The sequence below is a fragment of the Lolium perenne genome, chromosome 3 (genome assembly GCF_019359855.2).
Source record: "Lolium perenne isolate Kyuss_39 chromosome 3, Kyuss_2.0, whole genome shotgun sequence".
Classification (NCBI taxonomy): Eukaryota; Viridiplantae; Streptophyta; class Magnoliopsida; order Poales; family Poaceae; genus Lolium; species Lolium perenne.
The window spans coordinates 47602566-47610479 of record NC_067246.2 but is presented as its reverse complement, the minus strand read 5'-3'; the positions used below and the strand labels follow the sequence as shown (position 1 = coordinate 47610479).

General features: G+C 51.6%; 1 long non-coding RNA gene and 1 pseudogene across 1 annotated transcript; one reads left to right on the top strand and one right to left on the bottom strand.

Annotated features, from left to right (window-relative positions):
* Nucleotides 1-1575: 1575 nt before the first annotated feature.
* LOC127341355 (uncharacterized) lies at nt 1576-7681 on the bottom strand. Its single transcript, XR_007875443.2, has 3 exons — nt 7412-7681; nt 4942-5361; nt 1576-1830 (listed from the first exon to the last, which is right to left on the bottom strand). It is a non-coding gene; the product is annotated as an uncharacterized lncRNA (long non-coding RNA).
* Nucleotides 2077-5522, top strand: LOC139838413 (uncharacterized; annotated as a pseudogene).
* Nucleotides 7682-7914: the final 233 nt, after the last annotated feature.

Genomic DNA, 7914 nt, shown 5'->3' with positions numbered 1-7914 from the left:
GCTGCGCGCGTGTCGGCTCCTGCTGACGACGCCTCGACGCCTCCTGTCTTCGTGGACGAGTCGGCGGTGCAGCCCCGAAGGGAAAATCCCTGTCGCCCATGAAGCCCGCCCTTCTTCTCTTATCCGTCTCGACCGACTCGTACGCCAACTGTCGGAGTCAATGGCGTACGCCGGATCGGCGAGGAGGTCCGGCGGCAGGTACCGCCTCCTTCGCCGGATCTCCGCGGTCCGGTCAGGCTCGCGCGCAGGGACTGGACGGATGGGCACCCGGCAGCAGCTAAGCCGCCAGCCGCCAGGCAGTTGCACGCCGGACCAGGACTCGCACGGCAACCAATTGCCGTGCATTAGCCTCCCCAGCGTGACGGGGAGCGGCACCCTCTTGCTGTCGCAGCCGGAGGCCTCGAAGTCGTTCTTTTTCCCCATGGTGGTGCGGCGGTGGTGGTGCGAGTGGAGGTGTGGGCGAAGGAGTTACGTGGCCAATGGACTTTTAAGGGCGGCCGCGCGCGGGATACGATGCCATTGAAGGCAGCGCAGAAGCCTAGCCGCCGCCCGCCAGTGCGTAGAACAGGCAGCCGCGCCATTGATGGCGAAGGCTGCGGCGCAGACGCGGAAGCGCTGACCGCCGAAGCGATGCCCTCGATGCACACTCGTTGCCAGGCGGGCCCGGTGGAGATGCGAGCGGACTCTTTGCGCGTCTGCGCAGCGTCCGCAGAGACGCAAACCTTGCGGCAGGTTTGTGTCTCTGCGGATGGCCCGGTCACTTTGCGTCGCGCTGCTGGAGAGGGTGCCAGACGCATTTTCGGTCAAGGCGGACGCAAATGGTCGCTCAACGTCCGTTTGCGTCGCGCCGCTGGAGATGCCCTCAGCACTTCTGCGTCTGCGCCGCAGCCTTCGCCATCAATGGCGCGACTGCCTGTTCTGCGCACTGGCGGGCGGCGGCTGGGCTTCTGCGCCGCCTTCAATGGCATCGTATCCCGCGTGCGGCCGCCCTTAAAAGTCCACCGGCCGCGTTCCTCCTTCGCCCACACCTGCACTCGCACCACCACCGCCGCAGCGCCATGGGAAAGAAGAACGACTTCAAGGCCTGGCAACTGGCCGTGGGCGATACCGGAGCTCATCGTGCTCGACAACGACGAGGAGCAGTAGTAGGCGTTAGGGTTTTTTTTTATGTTTCATGTTTAAAAAAATGATTCGGCTAAAAAATGCGTCGTACCGCTGGAGCCACCTCCGGACGCAAACGGACGCGCGGTCGATTTCGGCCATTTCAGCCGACACAAACGGACGCGCGCGGACGCTAAAATGCATCGCGCCGCTGGAGATGCCCTCAGGATTTATGTGTGGACGTGTTGCTGAATCGCATTATCGCAATGGCAGATCACATCTCGACACTGGGATGCGGCCATGGAGAATCAATCCCGAAGGAACAAAATGGTGCGCGCCAGACTACCTATGGATTCATCATTCTGCCGTTTAGCCGTGTTCCTGTTGTTACAAGGGGGAACATGAGTGCACTTACACACTTACCATATTTGCGTTTAGCCTATCTATATCCCTCTGTTTACCAGACATTGCAGATGTCCAATCCATATCCCTCTATTTTAGCAGGCATTGCAGATGGATGGTCAAGGTCTCTTAGTTTGAGGTCTAAGCATGCCAACTTCTCAAAATGGTGGGCGGCCAGAGTACTTATGGATCCATCATTCTACAAAGGGAAACATGATTACACTTATCAACTTACCATCTTACCATATTTGCCATTTTAACGGCCGATCCATATATCTCTTCCTTTAGCATCCACTTCTGACCGGTGGTCGACATCTCTGGAAAAGTCTGCAGGTTTGAGATCAGCTCAATAATCACGCCAAGTTGTCAAAGGAGGACAAATTTTGAATAGTTTCTGGGAAATGAGCAAGAAAGGACATAAATAGCGTTTTTGACAATATTGGAATATTAGCACAGCACTTGAGACAGAAGACAAGGGAAACACACATGACCACATGAAATGACTACCTCCGCGGTTTATAGCTCACACGAGAGACTTTCGTTACTTTGCAGTTGCTACTTGAAAACCAAACCAAGAGGGACGTGGCAATGGGGCTCATGAGCTTGCTGTGGTCACTTGTAGCTGCCCTGATGATCGCCATGGTCACAGCCGGCGACGAGGCCGCGTTGCTTGCCTTCAAAGCAAAGGTCAGCGATGGCGGCTCGCTGGTTTCTTGGACTGGCAGTGCCAACTTCTGCAGCTGGGAAGGTGTGGCATGCAACCACCAGAGGCCTACACGGGTGGTGGAGTTGAGCCTGGGTGGAAGGGCGCTCACAGGAGCACTCTCCCCAGCCCTTGGGAACCTCACGTTCCTGCGGATGCTAAACCTGAGCTTCAACTGGCTCCACGGGGAGATTCCAGCAAGCCTCGGCAGCCTCCGCCGCCTGCAGACGCTCGACCTGAGCTACAACTCCTTCTCTGGAACGATCCCTCTGAACCTGACCTCCTGTGTCGGAATGACCACCATGGCGCTAGGCAGCAACAAGCTTGGCGGTCGCATCCCTGCTGAGCTCGGCGAAAAGCTCATGTCCCTGGAAGCAATCTCGTTGAGTAACAACAGCTTCACAGTTCACAGGGCACATCCCGGCATCCCTTGGAAATCTCTCCTATCTACAAGACCTCGACCTGTCTTCTAATCATCTTGTGGGCTCAATCCCCCCAGGGCACGGAAGCTTCCAGAGCCTGCGGCTTTTGCTTCTCTCGGACAACAAAATCTCGGGTATCCTTCCACCTTCTCTTTACAATTGGTCGTCACTGGAAACATTTGGGGTTGAGTTTAATATGCTGCACGGGAGCATTCTGGATGATGTAGGCAACAAGTTCCCCAAGATGCGAAATCTTGGTCTGTCTAGTAATAATTTCACTGGAGCTGTCCCTTCATCGCTGTCCAATATATCTGATCTCAAGGGCCTTATCCTTGGCGATAATAGATTTAGTGGGTATGTACCTCCCACTTTGGGAAGGCAGGGAGCTCTCCGCTTTCTAGATTTGTCAGATAATAAGCTTGAAGCCAATGACCACAAGGGCTGGGAATTCATCAATTCTTTGGCAAACTGCAGCCAAATAAAGTACCTTTTCCTAGGTGGCTACTCCTTTGGAGGACAGATACCTGCTTCCATTACAAACCTCTCAAAGACTCTCGAGAAGCTATACATACTGGAGAGTAGGGTCTCTGGGGCTATTCCTGCAGACATAGGCAATTTGGTTGGTCTTGACGCGCTTGCCATACAAAAGACTAACATATCTGGAGTGATTCCACAGAGCATTGGCAGGCTAGAAAACTTGGTCGAGCTATCCTTTGCTTCCAATAGCTTGTCAGGTCTCATACCGTCATCACTAGGAAATCATTCGCAGCTGAATAGGCTTTATGCATACTATGGCAACTTGGAGGGACCAATTCCGGCAAGCCTGGGGGAGTTGAAAAACCTTTTTGTACTTGATTTGTCAACAAATTACCAACTTAATTGTTCAATACCAAGAGAAATTTTCAAGTTACCTAGCCTTTCTTGGTATTTGGACTTGTCATACAATTCCTTCACTGGATCCCTTCCTAATGAAGTTGGTAGCTTGGCAAACCTTAACCAGCTGATTCTATCATGAAACCAATTGTCTGGCAAGATACCCAATAGTATTCAGAACTGTCTTGTGTTGGAATGGCTTTTGTTAGACAATAACTCCTTTGAGGGAAGCATACCACAGTCACTGAAAAATATAAAGGGGCTCAGTAAACTTAACCTGACCATGAATAAGTTCTCTGGTAGAATTCCTGATGCCCTTGGTAGCATTGGAAACCTGCAGGAACTGTACCTAGCACACAACGACTTGTCCGGATCGATCCCCGCAGTTCTACAAAATTTGACATCACTGTCCAAATTGGATGTATCCTTCAATAATTTGCAAGGCGAGGTGCCAGATGGAGGTGTTTTCAGAAACATCAATTATACAGGAGTTGCTGGGAATATCAATCTGTGTGGTGGTACAACTAAACTTCACTTGGCTCCATGCTCCAGAAGCTCCTTCAGCAAGAATAAGAGAAAGATGACAAAGTCTCTTGTAGTTTCTCTAGCAACAACTGGAGCAATCGTGTTGTCACTTTCAGTTATTTCTCTTGTTTGGATACTTCGCAAGAAGCTCAAACAAAGCAAGAAAAAGTTAGTGCAAGATTCAATCGCTGAGGACCATTACGAGAGAATCCCATATCATGTGTTGTTGAGAGGAACTAACGGATTTTCAGATGAGAACTTGCTAGGGAGAGGAAGTTATGGTGCAGTTTTCAAGTGCATTTTGGCCAATGAGGAAAGAACATTGGCTGTTAAGGTGTTTAACCTTGGTCAATCCAGATACTCCAAGAGTTTCGAGGCTGAATGTGAAGCCATGAGGAGGATACGACACCGTTATCTCATAAAGGTCATTACGTCTTGTTCGAGTGTCAACCACCAAGGTCAAGAGTTCAAGGCATTGGTTTTTGAGTTCATGCCCAATGGTAACTTGGATGGTTGGCTTCACCCAAAATCTGAAGAGCCCACTACAAACAACACACTCAGCCTTGCCCAAAGGCTTGAGATTGCTGTCAATATTGTGGACGGAGTAGAATACCTCCACAACTACTGTCAACCATTGGTAATCCATTGTGATCTTAAGCCAAGCAACATTCTTCTTGCTGACGACATGAGCGCCCGAGTTGGAGACTTTGGCATATCAAGGATCATTCAGGAAAATACAAGTGAGACAATGCAAATCTCATATAGCTCAATGGGAATTAGAGGTTCCATAGGCTATGTTGCTCCAGGTGCCTGAAACTCTTCTACTTTCGTCTTTTTAATTTTCACACAAATATTGCATGCTAACCAAAAAACGTTGCATATTTGTAGAGTATGGAGAAGGCTCTGCGGTCTCACCTACTGGTGATATTTACAGTCTTGGCATATTGCTGCTCGAGATTTTTACCGGAAGGAGCCCAACAGACGAGACGTTCAGGAATTCACTAGATCTGCATAAGTTTGCCGAGGATGTTCTTCCAGATAGAACCTTGGAGATAGCTGACCCAACAATCTGGCTGCACATTGAACAACATGATAACGTTACTAGCAGAATCCAGCAGTGTTTGGTCTCTGTCTTCAGGCTTGGCATATCCTGCTCAAAGCAACAGCCCCGAGACCGAACATTGACAAGAGATGCAGCGGCAGATATGCATGCAATCAGAGATGCGTATATCGCGTCTGTTGCTATCTCATAGTGGAATGCGGAGCAGAGAGAGAAGCCTCGAATCAAGCCATTCAGAACCACATGGAACATACAAGCTGGTACAAGACATGATCCTGCAATAATACAATTTATATGTATCATTTTAGTTTTTAACTGTTCTCTTCTCAGAATTATGTTTTTTTACAAGTGTATAAAATAAATGTAAAACGCAGAACAGCTTTGTTCTGCCATAGTACCGTAGCAAGTTTGAAATCAAATGATACAAGTTTTTCCATTCTCGAAACAGTACACGTGCTGGGAATGTTAATTTATTGCTTCAAGTAAATCAGTAGGAAAAAATTCAGACTGTGCACAAAGCGTTCTCTGTTTGTAGAGAAACATGAGAACAACTGAAATTTCCTGATAGCTAAAGGAAATGAATATTCCAGATAATGCAATTGGGAAGCAGAACAGCATATATTCACAGAATGCAAACAAACTCTCACATACTAGAAACGCCTTAGCACTATTCAGGTATGTCAGACAACAATTTCCAAAGGCAGTAGCACAGCATCCTAAATTTACAGAATTACTGAACAAATACTACAAGGGTCACAACAGCATGGATACCAACGAATTATCGGCGAATACAGGTTGCAAACTAAGAGCAAGATATTGTGCTTGTTTAAGTTCGATCTTGTTTCTTCCGGAATGTTTTTGTGAAGAAGAAAAACAGTAATTACAGGAGGGCTATATACGGATTGACCCTAGCCCCAACTCCTCCCAACCCTAGCCGCCCCCAACCCCAACCCTCCTCCTCCCGCCGCCGCCGCCGGGGCAAAGACCTCGGGGCGTGGCGGCGGCGGGGGCTTTCCCTCTTGACGCGGATGGGATGGCGGATGGGACGGCGGCTGGGTCATCCCCTCGACGGCGGCGGCGGTAGACCTCCCCCATCCCGTGTGATGGCGGGGCGGCGGCGGTCGGAGGAAGAAGGGGCGGCGGTGGCCAGAGTGCTGCGGACTCCCCTACCTCCCATCGGTGGCACACCGGTGGTGGCTGGTGGTGGGACGGTTTGCGCCATCCCCTCCGCTTCTCGCCGGTGCGGGGTGGTGACCTTGGGTTTCTCCCGCGGTTCGAGGACGCTCGAGGCAGCAACCTCGGGTTCGATGGAGGAAGCGGCCTTCTTCTTCGTCGGAGGTGGTCGGCCAGGCTGGTAGTCCTATGTGGGGGATCATGGGATCTCACACAGGTTTCCGGCGATGGTGATCTAGTCCGGGGTGTCATGGCGGCCGGTGAAAACTGAGCCTCGACCTCGGTCTTGGCGGATGATGGCGGCGTCGGTCGACGTCGTTACCTTGTCGAAGGCGTCATCTTTGCCTGTCTTGGCACTACACTCGGCGAGTTGGGGATGCGCGGCTGCCGGTGAAAAACCGTGTTCCGACCTCGGTTGGCGGATGATGGCGACGTGTCGCGCCGCAACCTTCTTGAAGGCATCGTCGACGCAGTCTGCGGTTTCTCACTCGTGCTGCTTCGGGAGAAACCCTAGGTCCGGGTCTCCCGGATCGGACGATGGCGGCGCGTCCTGCGTCGTTCTACCTCTTGGGGCATAGTTTTTGGAGCAGCTGCTGGATGTTGGCGGACTTCTGTGGAGTGGTGTTCATCTACCACATTGTTGGCGCTGAGTCTCAGTGGCATGGGGCTGCAGGGTATCGACGACAGATGCGGGATGATGTATACGTGCAGGAGGGTGGAGTCGTCTGGCGTCATGGTGGCATCGACGGCAGGTCTTGCAAGGTTAATGCGTTGATCTCTCTTGAAGATGGATTCGAGGAAGACAGCGGGAGCAACTCCTGTGGCGTGTGCGTTGGCGTGCGCTGAGAGTCTGCTTGACTGGATGTATTTCTCACCTGCTATTGGGCGGTCTGAGAAGGCATTTAGTTTTGGATGATTTGAGTTGGTGTATTGTCACCCTCTTCATCCCAGTGTAGGTATAGTAAGATTGCTTCGAGTTTGATGTTTTGTATTTTTTCTTGTAAGATTTCGTGAATAATCTAATAAAAAAAGCCGTGTGCATCCTTTGGATGCAGAAGCTGGAGCGATGTTTTCCCATTTCGAAAAAAAAGTAATTACAGGAATGCAAAGCAGCTAGTAAGTACCGGCCCACTACTAAGCAAAATGACTGACCTGGACCATGCCGGAGGAATCGCGCAGGGTGAGCAGGCGAGGCCACCGTAGGAGTGGCGAAGAGCGACCAAGCCACACAGCGCGTCCCTCTGGGCATCCTATCCAGATTTGCCTCCGCCGCGGAAAAGCGCCGCATCAGTGGCCGCCAGTAGCGTTCTGAGAGTAGGTGGGGAGCATGAGGAAACCGAGGCGGAGCAGGAGAGCAGTAGGAGGTGGCGGAGGTGTAGCGCCGGAGGCTTACGGTTGGGAAAACACTTTCCATCCGGCGACCGATCCCGCGGGTAAAAAGTCAGGTCCGAGTCTGGCCCGTCCCGGCCGTCAGGCCTGTAATTTAAGCCTGAACCTGTCTCGAACGAGCAAAATGTCCTACCCTGCCCAAAAAGCCCGGTCCGACGTTCGGGCTCAGATTTCAAGCCCGACCCGGCCCGAAGTGCAAGCCCAACCCGGCCCGGGATTTTCGGGCCAGGTCGGGCCGGGCTGCTCATGCCCAGATGTACTCGCGC